The 27,484-nt window shown below is 45.0% G+C and overlaps 1 long non-coding RNA gene, 3 other non-coding genes and 1 pseudogene across 5 annotated transcripts; 3 read left to right on the top strand and 2 right to left on the bottom strand.

The window, feature by feature from the left end:
- LOC119976706 lies at positions 1-25,671 on the top strand. 2 transcript variants are annotated; one of them, XR_005462966.1, is made up of 4 exons: positions 1-333; positions 448-702; positions 15,067-15,320; positions 25,151-25,671. It is a non-coding gene; the product is annotated as an uncharacterized LOC119976706 (long non-coding RNA). The 2 variants fall into 2 exon arrangements; XR_005462967.1 differs by lacking the exons at positions 1-333; positions 448-702 and adding an exon at positions 14,634-14,952.
- LOC119975579 overlaps positions 1-27,484 on the bottom strand; it is a 173,578-nt pseudogene that overhangs the window by 79,058 nt on the left and 67,036 nt on the right.
- On the top strand, positions 4,576-4,647 carry trnaw-cca. The gene has a single exon. It is a non-coding gene; the product is annotated as a tRNA-Trp (tRNA).
- trnas-gcu lies at positions 8,574-8,655 on the bottom strand. The gene has a single exon. It is a non-coding gene; the product is annotated as a tRNA-Ser (tRNA).
- trnaw-cca lies at positions 19,215-19,286 on the top strand. Its single transcript has one exon. It is a non-coding gene; the product is annotated as a tRNA-Trp (tRNA).

The raw sequence follows: 27,484 nt of genomic DNA on the forward strand, positions 1-27,484 counted from the left end.
TGAGGAGAGCTAGAGTGATATTTACAAAACTAAATCCTTTTACAAAATAGTTTTAAAAAACATTGAGATTGAAATACTTTAAGGCAAAAGGCGGTTATTATTGAGAACTCTATTGAGAGAACGTCATTGGCTAACAGAGAAATCAGGCGAAGAATCCGAGTAAATCATCACCAGACTACACGTCAAGGTCAAAACGACATCAACTCTTGTGAAGATAAATGAGTAAAATCTGAGAGCTCCAGTTCATCAAGTAGACACATTCTCTGGATCAAGCCTTCTGTTTACAGCAGGGTTTATTGAACTGAGTGGAATGGACACATCATTACACAACAAGTAAGTAATCAGGTATTTTTTGTTGAATCGTAGTTTAAGACATTGAATTCAAATAAATAATAATTCGTGAAAATTAGTTGATAATTCTAAAACAAACTTTACTTTCAAATACAGAAAGTAGAGAACAAAGCAGAACACAGAAGATGCTAATGACACACTGAAGCCGGAGCTGGTGGAGGAATTGGCCAGGATGAAAATAGATAAAGACGAGGCAATGAAAAGGTTGGCAGTGTTCACAGTAGAAATGTAACCCAATCCGGATGTGACACATCCTGGATCACTGAGGAAAGGAAGGGTGGAAATAGCGGAGCTTCCAGCCACAATGTTTCAATCCGCCTTGGATATGGGAGTGAAGCCAGAGAACTGCAGGTTGGTAATGTGTCATCCGTGTTTACAATGGAGAGGGTTAAACCCAGTAACTACAGAGCAGTTAGTCCAATGTTGTTTGTGGGGAAACCTTTAGAGACAATAATCTGAGAGATAATCCACTGTCACACGGTAGAACTTGGATTGATAAATGACAAACAGAACAGATTGGTTACCGAAAATTACAACTAAAATACGCAATTAAGTTCTATAATTAAGTTACAGAGTACATTGAGCCGGGGAGTGAAGTTGATTGTGTCTAGACTTCAAAAGGTGTTTGAAAAGGTCCCCAATAATAGACCTGCTAGCAACTTTCATGCAGATGTGATTAAAGGGGCGGTGAGTGCATGGATACAAAATTGGATAAGGGGTAGGAAGGATAAAGTAGTGGTGAGTGGTTGTTTTTTAGAGTGGAGGGATTTATACAGAACCGATGCTCTGTCAGGTCAGCTGGTATTTCTGTTCCCATTCCCATAGCTGTGCTAAAATTTAATAACTGCCAGCCTATATCCAGTTTGCTGATGGCACAAAGCCCGAGAGCAGTAGTGGGAGAGAGGACGAGAGTGAGTGTGTGTGTGTGCGGGGGGGGGGGGGGGGGGGGGGGGGGGGAAGAGTGGGTGGGAGGTTAGTGAGGAGTGGGGGGAAGGGCTGTAGCAAACCAGCCAAATTTAAAATAAATACTCAAAGCATGATATCACAGGAAAGGAGGAAACTGGTTGGTTTGGGCATATTTCTCTGTTTACTCTCTAAATTAGGACATTGATTTAAACTCGAGCTGGAAAACAAAACATTTCAATCAGGGTGAGTACATAGGAACAAAGAACATACAGTACAGAAGGAAGCCATTCAGCCCATCGAGTCTGCACCGACCCACTTAAGCCCTCACTTCCACCCTATCCGCGTCACTCAACAACATATCCTCACCTTATTGGCCACTAATGGCAATTTAGCATGGCCAATCCATCTAACCTGGATGTCTTTGGACTGTGGGAGGAAACTGGAGCACCCGGAGGAAACCCACGCAGACACGGGTAAACGTGCAGACTCCTCACAGACAGTAGAAAAGTAAGTGTAAGTGAAATAGGAGTATTAGTGCAGAGCTGGTCAAGAGGCATTCACAAAATTAATAGATTTAACAAGGTAATGATTAGATTCTAAAGAGGGAATAGAAGTTCCTTTTTTGATCAATGATGAGCAACTGCTCCGTGCAGATCCTGCCCCATGTGGGAAAATCTCGGCCACGTCATGTGTTTCAGGGGACACATGTGTCGGCAGTGGTCCCAAGTTTGTGAGCTCGTGTTTAGGTTTTCTAAGTTTGAGGGGCAGCTGGAGTCACTGTGGAGAATCCAGGAGGATGTGTACGTTCCAGGAGGTGAAGAGCCCAAAGGGAATGGGAGAGTTCACGATTGTAGATGTGGGGAGATTGCACATTCTTCCCGTGTTGGCATGGGTTTCACCCCCACACCCCAAAGATGTGCCAAGTAAGTAGATTGGCCACGCTAAATTGCCCCTGAATTGGATAAATGAATTGGTACTGTAATTTTTTTTTAAAAAGGATAGTAGATGTGGGGCCATCTGGAATAGCAGGAAGAGGCAGGAAGTGTGCCACTGTCAAACCAGTACTCAGCATTGGCGACAGCTGGCAATGGTGATACACTGAAGGATTGCAGTCCAGACCATGGCATCAAAGGGCACGAAATTACACAGAATGAAACAGCACAGAGTAGAAATGCAGTCGTTATCAAGGCATCCATGGATGACAAGGCAATTCAGGAAAAGCATAAAAGCAAAAGAAAAGGCATGCAAGTTGCTGAGGATTGGGGCGCCTTTTCAGATGAGCAGAGAACAATTGGAAAAGCAATAATACGGGAGAAGATGAAATATAAATGTTAGCCAGCTATTAATATGAAAGAAAAGAGGAAGCGTTTTTCTTCAATATACCAGGTAAGAAAGAGACAGGAATAGACAACGTACCACTGGAAAATGAGGCTGGAGAAGTAATAATGGAAACATAGGAATGGCAGAAAAACTGAATAGTTAGTTTGCATAAGTCTTACCGGTTTAAGACACCAGTGGGATACCAGAACTTCATGAAAATCAGGGGGCAGAGGAGAGTGTCGTGGCCATCACTAAGGAGAAGGTTCTGGGAAATTGCAAGGTCTGAAGCTGGACGCAACCCCTGGACTGGATGGACTACACCCCGGGGTTCAGAAAGAGATAGATGAGGAGATTGTGGAGGCATTGGCGGTGATCTTTCAGGAATCATTGGAGGTAGGAACGGTCCCAGAGGACTGGAAAATGGTTAATGCAGCACCCCTGTTTAGGAAGGGAGGGTGGCAAAAGACAGGAAACTGCCGACCGGTTGACCTGGATTCGGTCTTTGGCCAGATTTTAGAGTCCATTATTAAACATGAGATTGCGGAGTACCTGGAAGTGCATGATAAAATAGGACTGAATCAGCATGGCTTCGTCAAGGGGAGATCATGACTGACAAATCTGCTGTAATTCTTTGAGGATGTAACAAGGAAGATAGATAAAGGAGAATCCTTGGACTTGATATATTTAATTTCCAGAACGTCTTTGACAAGGTTCCATATCGGAGGATATAAAATAGGTTAAGAGCCCATGATGCTAAGGGTAAGTTACTAGCATGGCTAGAAGATTGGCTAACTGGCAGAAGGTAGAGTGCGAGCATAAAGGGGTCTTTTTCAGTGTGGCAGGTGGTGACTAGTGGTGTGCCTCAGGGGCCGGTGTTCGGACCACAACTTTTCACAATATGCATTAACGATCTGGAAGAAGGGACTGAGGGCACTGGTGCTATGTTTGCAAATGAATCAAAAATATGGAGATGGATAGGCAGTATTGAGGAAGCAGGGGGGGGCTACTGAAGACGTTGACAGGCTAGGAGAGTGGGCTGATTGAATACAATGTGGAAAATGTGAGATTGTGTGCTTTGGTAGGAAGAAGGGTGGCATACACAAATTTCCAAATGGGAAATGTCTGAAGAAATCAGAAGCACAGAGGGACTTTGGAGTCCTTGTACAAAATTCTCTGCATGGTAACATGCAGGTTCAGTCAGCAGTTAGGAAGGCAAATGGAGTGGTAGCATTTATGTCGAGAGGGCTAGAATACAGAGCAGGGATGTACTTCTGAGGCTGTATAAGGCTCTGGTCAGATCAAATTTGGAGTATTGTAAGCAGTTTTTGGCCCCGTATCTAAGGAAGGATGTTCTGTCCTTGGAAAGGATCCAGAGGAAGTTCACAAGAATGATGCCTGGAATGAAGAGCTTGCTATATGAGGAGCAGTTGAGGACTCTGGGTTTGTACCCATTGGTGTTTAGAAGTATGAAGAGGGATCTTATTGAAACTTACAGATATTGAGTAGCCAAAATAGAGTGGAGGTGGGAGCATGTTTCCACTAGTAGGACAAACTAGAACACAAGGCCACAGCTTCAATGAAATGAAATCAGACTGAAAGGACAATCATTGTCAACTGAGATGACGAGGAATATCTTCAGCCACAGGGTGGTGAATCTGTGGAACTCTTTGCCGCAGGAGGCTGTGGCGGCCAAATCACTGAGTGTCTTTAAGATGACATAGTTAGGTTTTTGATGAATAAAGGTATACGGAGAAGGCACGAAAATGGGGATGAGAAATATATCAGGCATATTTGCATGTTGAAGCAGGCTCGATGGGCTGAGTGGCCAAATTCTTCTCCTTTGTCTTATGGTGTTATATCCACAGAACGTAAAGAGGGGAAGGAGGGAGGGAGCAAATATCCTGTTTCCATCATTATTCCCGTTTCTTTTCCTTGTACAAAATATGCCCAAAGTGTATTAAAAAGCCTATGTGGAGAAACAGGCAGCCCAACGTCGTCGGGCTTGTGGCGCAACGGTAGCGCATCTGACTCCAGATCAGAAGGTTGCGTGTTCAAATCACGTCAGGCTCATGGTGATTTTCCAGCTGGTTGCAGCATTTTATTTCTGGCCCAAGTTCATTGTGTGGGCACATTCTCGAAATTACTCCGTTAAAAAGGAGAATGCAAATGATAGTTTCCCGATATTTCAGCTTTGCCTGCTCAGTTTATATTTTCTACAGTTTTATATCGGAACAAAATATCTTGTCCAGATCAAGCAGAATGGCAGTGAGTTCAGTCAGAAATCTTTACAAACAACAGCAATTTATTTCTGCTCACTGTACACAGTTATAGTGATCTGTAATAGAACATAGAACAGTACAGCACTGAACAGGCCCTCTATGTTGTGCCGAGCATTGTCCGAAACCAAGATAAGGCTATCCCACTCCCTGTCATTCTGGTGTGCTCCATGTGCCTATCCAATAACCGCTTGAAACTTCCTGAAGTGTCCGACTCCGCTATCACAGCAGGCAGTCCATTCCACACCCTAACCACTCTGAGTAAAGAACCCTCCTCGGACATCCCTCCTATATCTCCCACCCTGAAACTTAAAGTTATACCCCCTTGGAACAGCTACATCCACCCGAGGAAATAGTCTCTGAACGTTTACCATGTTTCTTGATAAATCATTCAAGGTTATGACTGAGATTAGGTATATGCCAAATGGCTAAATAGTCACATCGATACACTTAGCAGATTGCTGAACTCAGCGAAAACAAAATAAATATCCTGGGATCGACAAGTTGATTTAAATGGACATTGAACTTGAAGATAATAATAATAATAATAGTCGCTATTGTCAAAAGTAGGCTCATGCTCTTCACATTGATCTGGTACATTTTACACAACACAAATGCCAGCAGGTACAAGATGAAACTGCAAAGAATTCTACACTACAGAAGCATGGCAAAAACATCATTGAGGGGGGGGGGGGGGGGGCTGAGTCAATTTAGCATGTTCATTTTGGCCTTACCAGGCTGAGCTAGGTATTTCCCAGGAGCCAATTTTTAAGGCAGGCAGGTCGTCATGCTGGAATCTTTGCGATCCAATATTCTTCAATGGCTTCATCGCTCACACATGGGAATAGATCAGACCAGAAGACTCACAAGAGAGACAGTCTAACGGCTGATTATGAACAACGACACTGAAGTTTATGTCAAGAAGTGAGGCATGTCAAGAGCATATGCTGAAGGACAAAGAACCACTGATTCTACACGAGCTTCCTACCCACCCTTGGCCCAAAATCACATCCGATCACTTGCCCGGTTGGTGGAACAAATTAAGGGGGATTTTAAGAGGTGGGACATGCTCCCGCTGCCATTTGTGGAGTGGGTGCAATGCGTGAAGATGACGGTACTCCTGAGATTTTACTTGTGTTTGGTCTTGCCAAATTTCATGAAACAGCAGGAGTGGTCTCTGGGTTAGAAAGTCGGGGATCCTGTTGCAGAGTGTGGAAATGTTCTAGATTTTGGAGCTTTGATATGGCTTGGCTGTGATTATGGTGCTGAAGGCTGAACTGCAGTCAATAAATAGGAGTCTGATGTAGGAGTCCTTGTCAAGATGCTCGAGGGATGAGTGTAGGGCCAGGGAGATGGCGTCTGCTGTGGACAGGTTGCAGCGTTATGCAAATTGCAGTGGGCCAAGGCCTTCTGGGAGTATGGACGTGATGCGCTTCATGACCAACCTCTCGAAGCACTTCATTATGACTGAGGTCAGGACCACCGGACGGTAGTCATTGAGGCAAATTGCCTGGTTCTTCTTTGGCACCGGTATGATGGTGGTGTTCTTGGGGAACCTGGAGCGGAGTAGGAACAGGTTAAAGATGTCCACGAACACATCTGCCAGCTGGTCCATGCAGGCTCTGAGTGCACAACCCTTGATTGTAAAACATGACACCGTCCAGTAAGTGGAGTGTGATATTGGCACCAATAATACCCACAGCACAGCAGCTGTATGTTTCTGCAGACAGCTGAAAACACGGTCGCCATTGGTGGAAGAATGAAAAGTGTAAATGAGCAATCTGTCAGAGATGGGTTCAGAAAAAGAAAGGGCAATATCTGGGAATGGAACCCGAACTCCAGTCTGGTAAATGAGAACCCCCCCCCCACTGAACCACTAATGTTCACATCCGCTCATTAAAACATTTCTGCTCCTTCAGATAAATACTTCCAAAGTGACAAAGTCCATGGGGAAATACAAGAACATCGAATTAATATGTTTTATTCACTACTAACACCTCTATGCCCCCCAGTCACATCCCATCACTGATTCCTCATATTGACATGTTTCTGCAACGCCGACAATTCATGTGAATTTCTCCCGCTCTGTTGCGGTTCTGTGTTGTGGCCAGTAGATGGCAGCACACTCTGGTAGAGCGAAGTTCACAGTTCAGAGAGGGAGTTCAAGTTCAGAGAGAGACAGACAAGAGACAAGAATTATTCACATTCTATTGAAATTGGGACGGCGGGAATTAGAAAAATTAAAATGTGGAGATGATCTTTTCTTAGTTCCAGTTTGTGAACGATTCTGTATCTGTCACTCACTGGTAATATGTGAGAGTCATTTTGAACCTGTCAGTCTTGCTCACCAGACGTGAGTGTGGATACGCTGTCAGTGTCGGGCTTATTCAATATATAATTTACAGTGCACAAGGAGGCCATTCGGCCCATCGAGTCTGCACCAGACCCTGAAAGAGCACCCTTCCCAAGCCCGCACCTCCATCCTATCCCTGTAACCTCACCTAACTTTTGGACACCACAGGGCAAGTTAGCGTCACCAATCCACCTAACCACCCGCATATCTTTGGGAGGAAACCGCAGAACGCAGAGAAAACCCGCGCAGAAATGGGGAGAACATGCAGACTCCGCACAGATAGTGATCCAACCTGGGAATCGAACCTGGGCCCCTGGCGACATGAAGCAACAGTGCTAACACTATGCTACCGTGCGGCTCGATGGACAAAGTCGTTGCTCTCCAACTACCCGATCAATTTAACTCAAACGTTCGGAATCATGTCCCATTCCCGCTCTCTGCAAACACCCGCCCCATGTTTTGACCGAAGCTGCAATGTGGCCAGGAGACTCCTGATTCTGATCGCAATAAATCGGCGCCATCAAGCTGGCTGATACAGTAAATAATGTTGACCGGATCTCTGTAGAGAAGTGTGCGATTATTCGCTGAATGCAGAATAAAGATTCATCATATTATTTAGTATCTGCCGGGAAGCTGGGAGCTCAGGAGAAGCTGAGAGTCTGAGGGTTCCAAATACGGAACCAAATTTATTGACCAGAGACTACATTCTTTAAAGGCGAGACCAAAAATAATGCACAATGTGTGGATTGTATCAACTGAAATTTGCTTCTTCATTCATGTTCAATTGAGATTGAATTTTGTTTGGTTTTTAAAGAAAAATCATAAGAAATAAAATGTCTCCTGCTTTTCTCATTGGGATCATAGCAGACCTGCTGAGATTTTCCAGCATTTTCTGTTTTTATCTCGGAAATACGAGACAACTACTGGCGACTGACACGGACACGCGGGCTGAATGGCCTCACCCTGTGCTGTAACCATTCTATGATTCTAACCTGTCCTCATAATTGAAACTTTCTATACCTGTATCATTCTGGTGAATTTGCACTGCCGCCCCTACATTAAAGTAATGAATTCATTTTTTGAATCGACTCATTCCCGAGCTTCAGCAGATTTTTGTTGGATTAATGTCAACATTTCTTAAACTCGGCATTCCCCTGAACAAAGAAATGTGGCGTGACTCTGACACTCCCCAATCGACAAAGTAGCTCCTTCTCTAACTATCCGATCAATTCAACTCAGTCTTTGAATTCGGGCTCTATCAACAGAACTTGATGCAATCTGGCATCGCAGCTTGGCATTGTCAGATCAGTGATGGCAAATCCACCTCAACGCAAAAGTGATGCAGTTCTGAGAAAGCGGTGGACGATCGACGAGGATGGGATTCGAACCCACGCGTGCAGAGCACAATGGATTAGCAGTCCATCGCCTTAACCACTCGGCCACCTCGTCGCTTTCTGCTAGATCGTGGTACAGTATATCTATTATATTTCAGCCCAATCATTCATGTGCCATTACCGAGTGAAGTGGTCACATTCTGAACCGATCAGTAGAAATAGAGGGAGTTTTATTTCAGACCCACTTCACATCTTCTATTTTGTGTGAGTATAAATGCTTTATTCTGTATCTGTAAGTTTCTGGTACAATATTATTTTGTCATATTCTGACTGTTTAGCATTTTCTGCTGCTGTGTGAGCGTTGGGTCACTTTCTGATTGTGTTGGTGGAATTGTGCGTGAACAAGCGATTTGTTCCGACAGTCGGTTTCCGGAACGGTGAATTAGATTGGAAGTAATTCTGTATTTGTCAGTCTCTGGTATTGTAAGTGAGTTTGTGTATCTCCACATTTTCACTCGTCGAATGGCGTTGGTGTATCTGGAAGTGCGTCAGTGTGAATGTTGTGAGATTCGCTCATTATCGGTCAATATTAGTGTAAGTGAGTGTGGAGTGCTTTATTGCTCCTTCTACAAACATTCTAACCCTCCACCACCGACCAACAGTGGCAACCGTGTGTACCATCTACAAGATGCACTGCAGTATATCACGAAGGTTCGTTAGACACACCTTCCAAACCCACGACCATAGAAAGTATCCTGTCTGGCTGCATCACAGCCTGGTGTGGCATGTGTTCGGACCAAGACCGTAAGAAACTATAGAGCCATGAACACCGCCTAGTCCATCTTGCGAACCTGCCTCCCATCCATTCACTGTCTCTGCACCTCCAATTGCCTTGGGAAAGCGGGCTGCTTAATCAAAGACCCCTCCCACCCGGGTTATTATCTCTTCCAACCTCTTCCATCAGGCAGGAGATGCAGAAGTCTAAGAGAACACACTAATAGGTTCAAAACCAACTGCTTCACCACTGTTACCAGACTCCGATTGACCATCTTATGGTCTGAACTGATCTCTTCACACATCTTCTCTGCTGGGTGGAATGATCTGTCTTAACTGTATGCAGAACAATATTTTTCACTGTACCTCAGTACACGTGATAATAAATCAAATACAATCAAATAAAATCAAAAGAGCAGAAGATAACTGAGAGCCCGCCACCTGGAGGATCCCCTCCAAGTCACTCACCACCCTGACTTGGAAATATACAGCCGTTCCTTCACTGACGCAGGGGCAAAACCTGGAACTCCCTCCCTAACAGCACAGTGGGTGTACCTACAACTGAAGGAGTGCAGAGGTTCAAGAAGACAACTAACCAGCACTGCCTGAAGGACAACTCGGAATGGCCAATAAATGCTGGCCTAACCAGCCACGCTCACACCACGAAAATGAATGAAATTAGGATTAAGCCCTGAAATTACCAGAGACACCGTGTTTATTGCCCTTGCGAATTCCTAACAAACGCTTCAGCTACCTGATCCGCTGGTGGGCGGGTGCAGGGCCTGGTTTGAAGGCAATGCCGCATGATGTGAGAGTGGAAACAGACGATTTTAAAGGCTGTGAGTCGGAAGGTGAAGAGTGTCTGTGAAAAAATCACAGAAAAACTGTGACTGGGGTTGTGCCCTCGAGGCAAGTTTTGGTTTGTCAGTCAATTAAATCCTTTAATGAAGGCGCAAAATCAGAAACCGTAAATTCTGGAAATATTCAGCAGCTCGGAAGGCAGCTGTGGAGAGATATTACTGTCGCCACGAGGCATCTCTCCAACTGGATACTTCACCTTGCCCAGATGTTATTCTCCCAACACCCTCCTGTGAGAAACAGGTAGGGCGGGAATTCGGTCTTTGTTGATTTGAGTAGACAGATCAATGCAGCGATGAGAAGCTCCTCACCCGCCGGCAGCTTGGGGAAGGATGGGATTCAGATACACGACACTGGCGGAGGTTGAAAAACGGAAAAGCACATTGAGTTTTGAATATAATGACATGGAAGATGGAATTCAAATTGATTTATGCAGAGAGCTTCCTTCAGTTGCAGCTCGTCAGGATGGCCGAGCGGTCTAAGGCACTGCGTTCATGTCGCCGTCTCTTCTGGAGGCGTGGGTTTCAATCCCATTCCTGATATTGATTTTCTCCGCGAGGCGCCATCCAAACCTGCGAAATCTTTCACCCGGAGGCGCAAGGGGAGCAGATAGAGAGAAAAATACATGACTGTGTGGAGTTTGCACATTCTCCCCGTGTCTGCGTGGGTCTCATCCCATGAAAAAAAAGATGTCCAGGTTGGGTGGATTGTTTTTTTTGAATAAGTGCATGACATTAGTTTTCTCCCAACCCATTGGAACATCCAGCAAATTTTGTAATATTGTAACCATGGATACACTATCTCTGCTGTCTCTTTCCTTGAGACCACAGGATGTAGGCCATTCGGCCATATTGGCTTGTTTGCCTTCAATCTCAATCACTTGTTTAATACATCAGGTTAGGTGGATTGGCCATGCTAAATTGCCCCTTAGTGTCTGATAGGTTGGATGGGGTTACTGGGTTATGGGAATAGGGTGGGGCATAAGGCCTCTTTCAGAGGGTCGGTGCAGACTCGTTCGGCACACTGGCCTCCTTTTGCACTGTGGGAATTCTATGATTTCTTCTGAATGCTAATAGGAAAGTGGCTGCTGTTACCTTAGAGACGAATATTCGGGTACTCTGGAAAAAAATGATCAACCTGTTGCTGATTTCTTCCAACTTTACCTAAACGTCAACTCCACAATATGAACCCACAAATGCGAATACTTCACGGGCCATGTGTGTAAATCACTGAATTTCCCCAGAGAAGCGCTGACTGAAAAATTAATAGGAATTGCAATGTGGCTTTATTAAACGGTTTCATATAAATTTCGTTGGTTGCTTTGAAGAACATAACATTTATCGAGATCAGTTCGATATTTAACATTATTTTTGGAAACTAAATGATATATAAAGATGAATAAGAAACTCATAACCAAAACAGCAATCCATAAATGATGAAACGTTTCCTGCAACATTTGCAAACGAAAGCAGCAACGTCAGCTAATGAGTGGAACCGTGGTTTGGGTTCATTGAGTTGAAAGTATTTCTGTGGCAAAAGATCGTGACAGGAATTAAATGTATTTTAAAATATGTTCTTGTTCCCTTTCCTTTATCTCCCTCTCTCTGTTTCTTTGTTTCTTGCACTCTCCCTCACTCAGTGTGTCTGTGCTTCTCCGGGGACTGCTGGGATACACAGCCCCATCTCACCCCAACTCTTTTGGAGGAATGCATCCTGGTGATGGGCATCCTGAATCAGTGGAAGAATCGACAAACTATTCCACTCTTGGATCTGTCTGAAGATCTATTCCTGGCTGTAAGGCGGTTTTTCAGATAAAGGGATCGAGAGAGAACGAGAGGACTGCAGCCTGGATCTTAGTCTGAAAACCAGTTAGTGCGCCTTTGTAGATAGTGGATGTGTCTGAGAACAGGAGAAAAGCAGATCAGGGGCCTGTGATTTGTTTTATTTAGCCGGACCCTGAAAAGTGAAGCAAACTTCTATCCACTCAGTGTCTGTCCGAGAGCTGGCAAGCAATTGCGGCCGACATTGAAGCGGTTCCGAGTGAATTCGTTACTACAAATCGATTCATTAAGAGGTGCTGGAATTGTGTTTTCCGAGAAACGGTCATTGTTTCTTATAATCCAAATTATTGTGCATTGCTCCCATCTCCTGGCTGGACGCGAGTTGTGCAACAAGGTAACTATCCATACGTAACCCTTTAGAATTGGAACCAAACAATATCAACATTGTGTTTAAAGATAAAAATTATTGCACCCATTAGAAGAACACATATAATACCCCATAGATCTACTTTCTGACTGAGCCGCCCTGCTCCTCACGATCTATCAGGAAAGTTTAGATGTCCATGACAGCCATACTTGTAGCAAGATTATCTAGTGTCTGATTTAATACATTGTCCCGCTCCGTTGCTTGTGTATTTGTTCTATTAATACAGAGAGGGTGATATAGCCCGGTGAGCGATGGTGGTATAGCGGTGACTGTCTGAGCATTTGACCCAGGTTCAGTTCCGGGCTATCAGAGTGGTGAATTATTTAATTAGATATCGCAGTCAGGACAGAAAAGAAGGGGCCCTCCTCAAATAAAGATTCACAAACATTCTCACCTCCATGTGTTACTAATGTAAGATCCAGCTTCGATTTGTTTTCAGTGGAAACTTAGTTTCAATAAAAGCCGGACTTCAAAATTAGCAAATGAGTTCTCAGTCAGAGACAATGAGAAGCAAAGCTCCGTATAAACGGTGCCCTTGCCACACCTGGTGCCTGATGAAATTAGCAACTAAAACAGTAAGATAATGATATCCAATAATAAAGATAACTTAAAGTGTGAAAACGGCAGCATGAGGACTCAAGATCAAGGTGAGGTCTCAGGCCAGAGTAAGAGTCCGATGTAATGACACCCAGAACATCAGAAATAAATTGCATTCACACATTTATTGCGGACTGGTGCCATCTCCTGGCTAAACGGAAGTAGTACAGGATACTTTCATTCATGAGCATATTAAATAGGAGTGAAATAACATAAACAAAGTAAGAATTCTTACAAAATATTTTCAAGACAATTCAATGCACAAAATGAAAGGTAAAGCTAAAGTCGCCGCAGCCCCGGGTGACCACAGGCTGCTTTCCCCTTTGAGGGGAAGATCTAAGTGGCGGTGATTTGATTTGAGGATGACCACACCTCAGAAGAGGGACAGGGCTGCATTGTGCTGCATGAATAATCCCAGCCGGTGCACGCCATTGGCCTCGCTCTGCATCTCAAACCAACTCTCCAGCCAATTGAACAAAACCATGCCCCATGCCACAAAGGAAGCATTGCTGGGTGCTGGGTTGTATGCGTTGGTGGTATAATAGCGAGTATAGCTGCTTCCCAAGCAGTGGGCCCGGGTTCGATTCCCAGCCAGTGCAGTGACTTTTAAGCGGCTAACCCTGAACTGAAAACAAGAAACAGTTCGAACGCAGAATTCGTACGAAATTAGGACTGGTTGTGAAATAAGCAACTTCAGCATCAACTCTGTTTCGAAGGTAAAATTAGGTTTTAATAGTCGTCTATTTGTTTATTTATTATTTACAGGGCGTTGGAGTCGCTGATGGCGGCAGCATTTATTGTCCATCCCTAGCTACCCTTGAGAAGGTTGTGGTCAGTTGCCTTGTTGATCGGTCGGGGGGCGGGGGATGGTCGCTGCTGGGAAGGAAGTTGTCATGTCTGCCCACAAAGCTGAATGTTGGTGTTGAGGCGGTGATCAGATTCCGAGCAGAGGTTAAAGCAATTCACTGAGTTTCGAGGTACATGTAACCTGTTAAAGTTAATTCCTCCATCCCCTCTTCATAAAGAAAAACTAAATCTGGAGGGAGTTAAAATGAGGTCTCATCTTTTTGTTGAGATCATTATTCTCGCACTCTTGAACATAGTCCTGAGCTAGAGTTCCACACCAAGCTCAGCTCCCAATAAATCCCGGAATAAATAAAGTATCCTATTCAAGCGGCAAATCTCGGATAAATATCAGCCAGTAACCGGGGTGATAACCCCTCTGCACCTGTGTCTTCAGCACAGCACAGCGTCCTGGCATCACTTAAAACAGAATGATAGGGTGGACGTGGCCTCGGTTTAACATCTCCAATAGTGCAGCTCTCCCTCAGTACTGTACTGGAGTGATAGCCTTTCTTATTACGCACAAATTCTGCAATGGGACTTGAAGACACACCTTGTGTTTCAAAGGTGACAGCGACCAAGTCAGCCCCAGTGAAAGTGATTCCGAAATCATCCAATCCACAGATACATGACTGGGGCAATTGTGAGGTCATCTCCTGGCAGGTCACATGACAGCTGGAGCCACAAGGCATCACAATCAGATTTGTGACTGGATTCAAAGCCAGATCCTGTCACAATGACTTTTCAAATAAAGCTGTCTGCTGCTTGAAAATACAATAGTTCACGTCCCGCTTGACCATGAGGAGAGCTAGAGTGATATTTACAAAACTAAATCCTTTTACAAAATAGTTTTTAAAAAACCATTGAGATTGAAATACTGTGAGGCAAAGTCAGGTTATTACTGAGAACTCTACTGAGAGAACGTCATTGGACAACACAGAAATCAGGTGAAGAATCAGAGTAAATCAACACCAGACAACACGTCAAGGTCAAAACGACATCAACTCTTGTGAAGATCAATGACTAAAATCTGAGCTCCAGTTCATCAAGTAGACACATTCTCTGGATGAAGCCTTCTGTTTACAACAGGGTTTATTGAACTGAGTGGAATGGACACATCATTACACAACAAGTAAGTAATCAGGTATTTTTTGTTGAAACGTAGTTTAAGACATTGAATTCAAATAAATAATAATTCGTGAAAATTAGTTGATAATTCTAAAACAAACTTTACTTTCAAATACAGAAAGTAGAGAACAAAGCAGAACACAGGAGCTGCTCATGACACACTGAAGGCGGAGCTGGTGGAGGAATTGGCCAGGATGAAAATAGATCAAGAGGAGGCTATGGAAAGTTGGCAGTGCTCACAGTAGAAAAGTCACCCAATCCTGATGGGACACATCCTGGATCACTGAGGAAAGGAAGGGTGGAAATAGCGGAGCTTCCAGCCACAATGTTTCAATCCGCCTTGGATATGGGAGTGAAGCCAGAGAACTGCAGGTTGTTAATGTGACATCCGTGTTTAAAATGGAGAGGGATAAACCCAGTAACTACTGAGCAGCTAGTCCAATGTTGCTTGTCGGGAAACCTTTAGAGACAATAATCTGAGGGATAATCCACTGTCACACGGTAGAACGTGGATTGATAAATGACAAACAGCTCAGATTGGGTACCGAAAATTATAGCTGAAATAGTTAATGAAGTTCCATGATGAAGTTACAGAGTACATTGTGCTGGGGAGTGAGGTGAGGTTGATGGTGTCTAGACTTCAAAGGGGGTTTGACAAGATCCCCAATAATAGACTTGCTAGCAACTTTCATGCAGATGTGATTAAAGCGGCAGTGAGTGCATGGATACAAACTTGGACAAGGGGTAGGAAGGATAAAGTAGCGGTGAGTGGTTGTTTTTTAGAGTGGAGGTATTTATACAGAACCGATGCTCTGATAGGTCAGCTGGCATTTCTGTTCCCATTCCCAGAGATCTGTTAAAATTTAATAACTGCCAGCCTATATCCAGTTTGCTGATGGCACTAAGCCAGAGAGCAGTAGTGAGAGAGAGGACGAGAGTGAGAGCGTTGTGTGTGTGTGTATGTGTGTGTGTGGGGGGGGGGGGGGGGGGCGGTTAAAGGGGGGGGGGGGGAGGGGCTGCAACAAACCAGCCAAATTTAAAATAAATGCTCAAAGCATGATATCACAGGAAAGGAGGAAACTGGTTGGTTTGGGCATATTTCTCTGTTTTCTCTCTAAATTAGGACATTGGTTTTAACACGAGCTGGAAAACAAAACATTTCAATCAGAGCGAGCACGTAGGAACAAAGAACATAAAGTACAGAAGGAAGCCATTCGGCCCATCGAGTCTGCACCGACCCACTTAAGCCCTCACTTCCACCTTATCCGCAACCGACCCACTTCCACCCTATCCCCGTCACTCAACAATATATCCTCAACTTTTTGGCCACTAATGGCAATTTACCATGGCCAATCCATCTAACCTGGACGTCTCTGGACTGTGGGAGGAAACCGGAGCACCCGGAAGAAACCCACGCAGACACGGGTGAACGTGCAGACTCCTCACAGACAGTAGAGCAGTGAGTGTAAGTTTAATAGGAGTATTAGTGCAGAGCAGGTAAAGAGGCATTCGTAAAATTAATAGTTTAAGCAAGGTAATGATTAGATTCTAAAAGAGGGAATAGAGGTTCCTTTTTCGATCAATGGTGATCTACTGCTCCGTGCAGATCCTGCCCCATTTGGGAAAATCTCGACCACTTCATGTGTTTCGGGGGACACATGTGTAGGCAGTGGCCCCAACTTCGTGAGCTCGAGTTTAGGTTTTCGAAGTTTGAGGGGCAGCTGGAGAATCCAGGAGGATGTGTACGTTCCAGGAGGTGAAGAGTCCAAAGGGAATGGGAGAATTCACGATTGTAGATGTGGGGAGATTGCACATTCTCCCCGTGTTGGCATGGGTTTCACCCCCACACCCCAAAGATGTGCCGAGTCAGTGGATAGTCCACGCTAAATTGGCCCTGAATTGGAAAATTGGAAAAATGAATTGGTACTCTAAATGTATTAATTTTAAAAAGGACAGTAGATGTGGGGCCATCTGGAATAGCAGGAAGACGCAGGAAGTGTGCCACTGTCAAACCAGTACTCAGCATTGGCGACGGCTGGCAATGGTGATACACGGAAGGATTGCAAAGCAGACCATGGCATCAATGGGCATGAAACTACACAGGACAAAACAGCGCAGAGTAGAAATGCAGTCGTTATCGAGGCATCCATGGATGACAAGGCAATTCAGGGACAGCATAAAAGCAATAGAAAAGGCATGCAAATTGCTGAGGATTGGGGCGCCTTTTCAGACGAGCAGAGAACAATTAGAAAAGCAATAAGTGGGGAGAAGATGAACTATGAGTGGAAGCTAGTTATTAATATGAAAGAAAAGAGGAAGAGTATTTTTTCAATATATACAAGGTCAGAGAGAGGCAGGAATAGACAATGTACCACTGGAAAATGAGGCTGGCGAAGTAGTAATAGGAAACAAAGGAATGGCAGAGGAACTGGATAGTTACATTGCATAAGTCTTCACGGTGTAAGACACCAGTGGGATACCAGAACGTCATGAAAATCAGGGGGCAGAGGAGAGTGTCCTGACCATCACTAAGGAGAAGGTTCTGGGAAACCTCAAGGTCTCAAGCTGGACGCAACCCCTGGACTGGATGGACTACACCCCGGGGTTCAGAAAGAGATAGATGAGGAGATTGTGGATGCATTGGCGGTGATATTTCAGGAATCTCTGGAGGCAGGAACGGTCGGTCCCAGAGGACTGGAAAATGGCGAATGCAACACCCCTGTTTAGGAAGGGAGGGAGGCAAAAGACAGGAAACTGTAGACCGGTTGGCCTGGCTTTCGTCATTGGCAAGATTTTAGAGTCCATTATTAAACATGAGATTGCAGAGTACCTGGAAATGCATGACAAAATAGGACTGAATCAGCGTGGCTTCGTCAAGGGGAGATTATGACTGACAAATCTGCTGGAATTGTTTGAGGATTTAACAAGGAAGATAGATAAAGGAGAACCAGTGGACTTGATATATTTAATTTCCAGAACGCCTTTGACAAGGTTCCATATCGGATGATGGAAAATAGGTTAAGAGCCCATGGTGCTAAGGGTAAGTTACTAGCATGGCTAGAAGATTGGCTAACTGGCAGAAGGTAGAGAGCGGGCATAAAAGGGTCTTTTTCAGGGTGGCATGTGGTGACTAGTGATGTGCCTCAGGGGTCGGTGTTCGGACCACAACTTTGCACAATATACATTAACGATCTGGAGGAAGGAACTGAGAGCACTGGTGCTATGTTTGCAAAATATACAAAAATATGGAGACGGATAGGCAGTATTGAGGATGCAAGGGGGCTACAGAAGGGCCTGGACAGGCTAGGAGAGTGGGCTGATTGAATACAATGTGGAAAAGTGTGAGATTGTGCACTTTGGTAGGAAGAATGGAGGTATACACAATTTTCCAAATGGGTAATGTCTGAAGAAATCAGAAGCACAGAGGGACTTTGGAGTCCTTGTACAAAATTCTCTGCACGGTAACATGCAAGTTCAGTCGGCAGTTAGGAAGGCAAATGGAATGGAAGCATTTATGTCGAGAGGGCTAGAATACAAGAGCAGGGATGTACTTCTGAGGCTGTATAAGGCTCTGGTCAGACCACATTTGGAGTATTGTGAGTAGTTTTTGGCCCCATATCTAAGGAAGAATGTTCTGGCCTTGGAAAGGATCCAGAGGAAGTTCACAAGAATGATGGCTGGAATGAAGAGCTTGCTATATGAGGAGCAGTTGAGGACTCTGGGTCTGTATCCATTGGTGTTTAGAAGTATGAGGGGGGATCTTATTGAAACTTACAGATATTGAGTAGCCAAGATAAAGTGGACAAGATAATGTTTCCACTGGTAGGACAAACTAGAACACGAGGCCACAGCTTCAGACTGAAAGGACAATCATTGTCAACTGAGATGAAGAGGAATATCTTCAGCCAGAGGGTGGTGAATCTGTGGAACTCTTTGCCGCAGGAGGCTGTGGCGACCAAATCACTGAGTTTCTTTAAGACAGACATAGATAGGTTCTTGATGAATAAAGGTATACGGAGAAGGCAGGAAAATGGGGATGAGAAATATATTAGTCATGATTGAATGCTGAAGCAGGCGCGATGGGCTGAGTGGCCAAATTCTCCTCCTATGACATATGGTGTTATATCCACAGAAAGTAAAGAAGGAAAGGAAGGAGGGAGCATATATCCTGTTCCATTATTATTCCCGTTTCGTTTTCCTTATACAAAATATCCTCAAAGTGTAAATAAAAAATCTATGCGGAGAAACATGAAATAAGCCGCGCTTGGGCTTGTGGCGCAACGGTAGCGCGTCTGACTCCAGATCAGAAGGTTGCGTGTTCAAATCACGTCAGGCTCATGGTGATTTTTCCAGCTGGTTGCAGGATTTTATTTCTGGATCAAGTTCATTGTGTGGGCATCTTCTCGGAATTACTCTTTCAAAAACAGAATGTAAATAATACTTTCCCGATTTTTCATGGTTTACCCACTCAGTTTATATTTTCCACGGGTTTACATCCAAACAAAATATCAGGACATTCAATCTCGTCCAGGTCAAGCAGAATGGCAGTGAGTTCAGTCAGAAATCTTTACAAACAACAGCAATTTACTTCTGCTCACTATACACAGTTATAGTGATCTGTAATAAACAGCAGGAGAGGGAACCGCAGTCCGCAGTCTTTACCTTAACGGTGAATCTGAATTTCAGTTTTGGGGTTTCAGGGAGAGCGGATGTTATTGTGGAAACTGAAGTCACGTTTCCTGTGAATGGAGCCGCATAAAGAGCCCTGCCGGCCTGAGAGACCCCGAACCCGGGGCCTGGGGACAAGACAGATCCCAGAGAAATGGAAAGATTCGAGAGAGGGAGGGAGTGGGGTAGGAAAAGGAAGGCAAAGCTGGAGGGTGACACAATGGGTGATATTGAGAGAGGACAGAGGGAGGGAGCTGAAGGCAGAGAGGTACCTGGAAGCAGGACTCCGGCTAAAACTTCTCTTGTTGTGAATAGCCTGGTTCGATTGTTCAGATCCGCCCGAGAGGGGAAGATGGAGTCTCAATTTTTATTGTTGTTTATTGCTGGATATTCTTATGCTTCCTTATTGGCCCTCTGGGGGTATTTTGGATGTTGTGATACAAACCATTCCTCTTCTCGAAGTTCAAGTAGTTGGAAACACTGAAACACTCCTGGTTCAAATGTTACTAAATGTCGTAACTGTGATAATAAAACAACACTTTCCAGTGAGTAGAGGTGTGAGGTTGGAACCAATAAGACCCACAACACAGCAGATGTTTCTGTTTCCCTCAGAGAGAGTCGATTGAGGAATTTCCCTGCTTTGGTACTTTGAGCTTCAGAAAGTTGTAACGCTGGCTGCTTCATTGCTCGGAAATGGGAGGACATGGTCGTGTGAGGGAACCATGCTTCACAAAAGAGGTTAAATGTCTTGTCAAGAGGAAAAAGGAAGAGCATGTAAGGATGAGAAAACAAGGTTCAGTTGGGTCGCTTGAGGGTTACAAGGTAGCAAGGAATGAGCTAAAAAGGGGCTTAGGAGAGATAGGAGAGGGCACGAGAAGCCCTTGGCGGATCGGATCAAGGAAAACCCCAATGCTTTTTACTCTTATGTGAGAAATAAAAGAATGACCAGGGTGAGGGTAGGGCCGGTCAAGGACAGTAACGTATGCATGGAGTCAGAAGAAATAGGAGAGGCGTTGAATGAATACTTTTCTTCAGTGTTCGCCAATGAGAGGGGCCATGTTTTTGAGGATGAGAGTGTGGTAGAGGCTGGTAGGCTGGAGGAGGTAGATGTTCTGAGGAAGGATGTATTAGCAATTTTGAAAAACCTAAGAGTCGACAGGTCCCCTGGGCCAGATGGGATATATCCAAGGATTCTTTGGGAGGCAAGGGATGAGATTGCAGAGCCTTTGGCTTTGATCTTTTGGTCCTCACTGTCCATGGGGATACTGCCAGAGGACTGGAGAATGGCGAAAGTTGTTCCTCTGTTCAACAAAGGAAATAGGAATGATTCTGGTAGATATAGGCCAGTTAGTCTTACTTCAGTGGTCGGTAAGTTAATGGAAAAGGTCCTGAAGGATAGGGTATATGACCATTTGGAAAGATGCAGCTTAATCCGGGATAGTCAACACGGATTCGTGAAGGGTAAGTCTTGCCTCACAAATTTAATTGAATTCTTTGTTGAGGTAACTAAGTGTGGAGATGAAGGTAGAGCTGTTGATGTTGTATATAAGGATTTTAGTAAGGCGTTTGATAAGGTTCCCCATGATCGGCTCGTGAAGAAAGTAAGGAGGTGTGGAATAAAGGGAAATTTGGCCAATTGGATAAGTAACTGGCTATCACATAGAAGACAGAAGGTGTTCGTGGATGGAACATTTTCAGACTGGAGACCAGTTACCCGCGGTGTACCACATGGATCAGTGCTGGGTCCTCTGCTATTTCTGATTTTTATCAATGACTTGGAGGAGGGGGCTGAAGGGTGGGTCAGTAGATTTGCTGATGACACCAAGATTGGTGGAATAGTGGATGAGGTGGAGGGCTGTTGTAGGCTGCAAAAATACATTGATAGGATGCAGAGCTGGGCCGAAAAATGTCAGATGGAGTTTAACCCTGATAAGTGTGAGGTGATTCATTTTGGCAGAAACAAATTGAATGCGGATTACAGGGTCAACGGCAGGGTTCTGAGGAATGTGGAGGAACAGAGAGTTCTTGGGGTTCATGTCCACAGATCTCTGAAAGTTGCCACTCAAGTGGATAGAGCCGTGAAGGAGTCTTATAGTGTGTTAGCGTTTATTAACAGGGGGCTTGAGTTTAAGAGCTGCAGGGTTATGCCGCAACTATACATCACCCTGGTGAGACCACATTTGGAGTATTGTGTGCAGTTCTGGTCACCTCATTATAGGAAGGATGTGGAAGCATTGGAAAGGGTGCAAATGAGATTGACCAGCGTGCTGCCTGATTTGCAGGATAGGTCTTATGAGGAAAGGTTGAGGGAGCTCGGGCTTTTCTCTTTGGAGCGGAAAGAGGAGAGGCGACTTAATAGAGGTTTATAAGATGATGAGGGAGATAGATAGAGTGGACGTTCAGAGACGATTTCCTCGGGTGGATGTGGCTGTTACAAGGGGGCATAACTATAAGATTCAGGGTGGGAGATATAGGAGGGATATCCGAGGTAGGTTCTTTACTCAGAGAGTGGTTAGGGTGCGGAATGGACTGCCTGCTGTGATAGTGGAGTTGGACACTAGGAACTTTCAAGCGGTTATGGGATAGGCCGTAGAGCACACCAGAATGACAGAGAGTGGGATAGCTGGACTTGGTTTCGGACAATGCTCGGCACAACATCGAGGGTCGAAGGGCCTGTTCTGTGCTGCACTGTTCTATATTCTATGATTTCAATCCATCGAACATTGGGGCAATGGGTCCAGCACGCCTCCGCTGCGTCACTCTGCTCTGAAGAGACCCAGGCTACCCGACATTACTGCTCTGCACATAAATATTCACTTCCTCGTTTGTTCTCTCCAAACGACAACCCTCGTAACAGCACCACGACTGTAACATACAGAGAAGACACACAGAAAAGCAGTAAGAGACTATCAGGACACATAGACAATGACACACAGAAAGGGTGCTGAGTAACCCAGCGAGATACTGAGGTGGACTATGATTATTTAGGAAAAGGAACTTTCTGTTCCACAAATACAGGCCCTGATTGTAAATGTATATAGTGCTGTGTAACTGTGCTCTCTGCTGTGTAACTGTGCTCTCTGCTGTGTAACTGTGCTCTCTGCTGTGTAACTGTGCTCTCTGCTGTGTAACTGTGCTCTCTGCTGTGTAACTGTGCTCTCTGCTGTGTAACTGTGCTCTCTGCTGTGTAACTGTGCTCTCTGCTGTGTAACTGTGCTCTCTGCTGTGTAACTGTGCTCTCTGCTGTGTAACTGTGCTCTCTGCTGTGTAACTGTACTCTCTGCTGTGTAACTGTACTCTCTGCTGTGTAACTGTGCTCTCTGCTGTGTAACTGCTCTCTGCTGTGTAACTGTGCTCTCTGCTGTGTAACTGTGCTCTCTGCTGTGTAACTGTGCTCTCTGCTGTGTAACTGTGCTCTCTGCTGTGTAACTGTGCTCTCTGCTGTGTAACTGTACTCTCTGCTGTGTAACTGTACTCTCTGCTGTGTAACTGTGCTCTCTGCTGTGTAACTGTGCTCTCTGCTGTGTAACTGTGCTCTCTGCTGTGTAACTGTACTCTCTGCTGTGTAACTGTGCTCTCTGCTGTGTAGCTGTGCTCTCTGCTGTGTAACTGTGCTCTCTGCTGTGTAACTGTACTCTCTGCTGTGTAACTGTGCTCTCTGCTGTGTAACTGTGCTCTCTGCTGTGTAACTGTGCTCTCTGCTGTGTAACTGTGCCCTCTGCTGTGTAACTGTACTCTCTGCTGTGCAACTGTACTCTCTGCTGTGTAACTGTACTCTCTGCTGTGTAACTGTTTTATCTGCTGTGTAACTGCTCTCTGCAGTGTAACTGTGCTCTCTGCTGTGTAACTGTGCTCTCTGCTGTGTAACTGTGCTCTCTGCAGTGTAACTGTTCTCTCTGCTGTGTAACTGTGCTCTCTGCTGTGTAACTGCGCTCTCTGCTGTGTAACTGCGCTCTCTGCTGTGTAACTGTGCTCTCTGCTGTGTAACTGTGCTCTCTGCTGTGTAACTGTGCTCTCTGCTGGGTAACTGTGCTCTCTGCTGTGTAACTGTGCTCTCTGCTGTGTAACTGTGCTCTCTGCTGTGTAACTGTGCTCTCTGCTGTGTAACTGTGCTCTCTGCTGTGTAACTGTGCTCTCTGCTGTGTAACTGTGCTCTCTGCTGTGTAACTGTGCTCTCTGCTGTGTAACTGTGCTCTCTGCTGTGTAACTGTGCTCTCTGCTGTGTAACTGTACTCTCTGCTGTGTAACTGCGCTCTCTGCTGTGTAACTGTGCTCTCTGCTGTGTAACTGTGCTCTCTGCTGTGTAACTGTGCTCTCTGCTGTGTAACTGTGCTCTCTGCTGTGTAGCTGTGCTCTCTGCAGTGTAACTGTTCTCTCTGCTGTGTAACTGTGCTCTCTGCTGTGTAACTGCGCTCTCTGCTGTGTAACTGTGCTCTCTGCTGTGTAACTGTGCTCTCTGCTGCGTAACTGTGCTCTCTTCTGGGTAACTGTGCTCTCTGCTGTGTAACTGTGCTCTCTGCTGTGTAACTGTGCTCTCTGCTGTGTAACTGTGCTCTCTGCTGTGTAGCTGTGCTCTCTGCAGTGTAACTGTTCTCTCTGCTGTGTAACTGTGCTCTCTGCTGTGTAACTGCGCTCTCTGCTGTGTAACTGTGCTCTCTGCTGTGTAACTGTGCTCTCTGCTGTGTAACTGTGCTCTCTGCTGTGTAACTGTGCTCTCTGCTGTGTAACTGTGCCCTCTGCTGTGTAACTGTGCTCTCTGCTGTGTAACTGTACTCTCTGCTGTGTAACTGTACTCTCTGCTGTGTAACTGTACTCTCTGCTGTGTAACTGTTTTATCTGCTGTGTAACTGCTCTCTGCAGTGTAACTGTGCTCTCTGCTGTGTAACTGTGCTCTCTGCTGTGTAACTGTGCTCTCTGCTGTGTAACTGTGCTCTCTGCTGTGTAACTGTGCTCTCTGCTGTGTAACTGTGCTCTCTGCTGTGTAACTATGCTCTCTGCTGTGTAACTGTACTCTCTGCTGTGTAACTGTACTCTCTGCTGTGTAACTGTGCTCTCTGCTGTGTAACTGTGCTCTCTGCTGTGTAACTGTGCTCTCTGCTGTGTAACTGTGCTCTCTGCTGTGTAACTGTGCTCTCTGCTGTGTAGCTGTGCTCTCTGCAGTGTAACTGTTCTCTCTGCTGTGTAACTGCTCTCTGCAGTGTAACTGTGATCTCTGCTGTGTAACTGTGCTCTCTGCTGTGTAACTGCGCTCTCTGCTGTGTAACTGTGCTCTCTGCTGTGTAACTGTGCTCTCTGCTGTGTAACTGTGCTCTCTGCTGGGTAACTGTGCTCTCTGCTGTGTAACTCTGCTCTCTGCAGTGTAACTGTTCTCTCTGCTGTCTAACTGCGCTCTCTGCGGTGTAACTGTTTTATCTGCTGTGTAACTGCTCTCTGCAGTGTAACTGTGATCTCTGCTGTGTAACTGTGCTCTCTGCTGTGTAAATGTTTTATCTGCTGTGTAACTGCTCTCTGCTGTGTAACTGTGCTCTCTGCAGTGCCTATCTCTGTCGTGAATCCGTGAGTCTGCCGGTGACATTATCACTGTGGTTGACAGATGTTCACCCGGACCAGCTGAGGTTATTCATGAAGGCCCCGCTGTCTCAACCTTGCCTGTCGCCTGAGGAGTGGCCACTCTGTGGTAACATCATCAATAATCAGTTCTACCGCTCAACGGGGGAAGCAGCCTCTGATAATCTGGGACTCCGCCGACTTTACTGTGGATGCGTCAAATTCTTCCCTGTTTGTAAATGTGTTCCCGCTTTTGGAAGCTGTGTTGTTCCCACTTCTGTTGCTGCGTGTGGCTGTGTTGTCTCCTTCTTTGAATCCTAGCCTGATGCTCTCTGTGTATTTAAGGTTGATTTATTTTGTAAATTCAGAGTCACACAACACGGTCAAACAATCTTTAAATTGTGTTCGTTTCTTCTTGATATGTTCTCTGCAATAATTTCTCTGGAACTGAAACCTTCTCCCAACTCAGTCAAGTCAATCTCGATCGTACAGACATTTAAAAACGTCCGAAATTTGAACACGGGATCTTTCACCTTTTATGGTTCATGAAACTCCCGAAGGGTGAATCACACACCCCGACCAATGAGCCAACCGCTGTTTTCACCTCACTCAAAGCAACTTTTCATTGGCTTCCAAAGCCTCACGGTCAACGATTCCCCACACAATTATAAATCAGAAATGTGAATGTACAATGTTACATTTATCTCTGTTTTGGTGAAGATCGGAAGCAGCGATATTAGTTTCCATCACTCGCCAAGTTGAACCACGCCAATCACGTGGGCAATGTAATTCTGTCAGTCAATGGGGTCAGTTGGCATTTTAGGAGAAAATCGATGTAATCATGACTTCACCAGTAGCCTCATGGTTAAGGTGTTACTGATGTTGATCATGATGTGATCAAATGAGTGTCTGTTTCAGTCTTTTCGGGGTTAGGCTTTGTGCTGAGGAGAAACATGTTGGATATGGTCTGGGAATGTCTCACACCGGTCCATTCCCAACATTCCCTGACCTGATGGGATGGGCTTTTCCTTCCAAACGTTGCAGGACACTTTATTAATATCGTTTAATTATCATTTATTAAGTATTGTTTCATACATTTAATGCATTTTATTTAAAATTGCTAATTATCGTACGCGATAAAGTTTTGCTTTCATCCCCCAAACAGCCAACTTGGGTGCAAACCTTCAATGAAAGACAAAGGGAGTCCCGATCTTTGTGCAATCAGTGGTTTGTTTATGGAGCGGAGTAAATATTTCGGGTCAGTGACGTCTTGAGGAGAACTTTTCTCTGTTCAGTAAAGGTGTTTCCGGCTGTGTAAAATATTCTCGGTTATTCTGTGAGACGCAAAATATGTCTTTTTACCTGCTCCCTTCTCAATTTCCAAGACCTCAACCATTCTTTCCAGGTGAAACAGCGATACACAAGTTATTTTTCAGTTTAATCTACTGCATGTGCTGCCACAATTTGCTATCTACTTCAGCACACCAAATCGCAGACTGGGTGGCCGCTTTGAGAAATCTGAGTTCAATCCGCAAGGCTGACTGAACATCCTGCAACTTATCATTTCCAATATCCACTTTGTTCCCGCTCTGACGGTTCTGTCCTTGGTCTGCTACAGTGTCGCAATGCAGATTAACGTAAACACGAGGAAGATCACCTCCCCTTTAACTCAGCACGCCATAGATTTATGGGCACAACATCGAGTTCAATACGTTATTGAATCTTTTTGCATTCCTTCACTTTGCAGTTGGACGGTGGAGATGGTGGTTGGAGTGTTTCTGGAATGAATTGCTGAGCTAAAGGTTCAGACAGCTGTAAACGTGGTCGCCATTGGCGGAACAATGAAAAGTGAAAATGAGCAAGAGGACAGAGATGGATTAAGAAAGAGAAAGGGAAATGTCTGGGAATGGACCCTAACTCCAGTCTGGTAAATGAGAAATCTCCCCCCGAACCACTGATGTTCACACAGCCGCTCATTCCATGTGTCCAGTCAGAAATCTCTCTGAAGGAACATGCAGTGTGACAGAGAACCTGAGATTTTTTTTTTTTAAATTTTTTATTTTTTTAATAAATTTAGATTACCCAATTATTTTTTCCAATTAAGGGGCGATTTAGCGTGGCCAATCCACCTACTCTGCACATTTTTGGGTTGTGGGGGCGAAACCCACGCAGACACAGGGAGAATGTGCAAACTCCACACGGACAGGGACCCAGAGCCGGGATCGAACCTGGGACCTCAGCGCCGTGAGGCGGTTGTGCTAACCACTAGGCCACCGTGCTGCCTCAGAGCACCTGTGATAATCCTCCACTGTCTGAACTAA

The sequence above is a fragment of the Scyliorhinus canicula genome, chromosome 13, assembly GCF_902713615.1.
Source record: "Scyliorhinus canicula chromosome 13, sScyCan1.1, whole genome shotgun sequence".
NCBI lineage: Eukaryota > Metazoa > Chordata > Chondrichthyes > Carcharhiniformes > Scyliorhinidae > Scyliorhinus > Scyliorhinus canicula.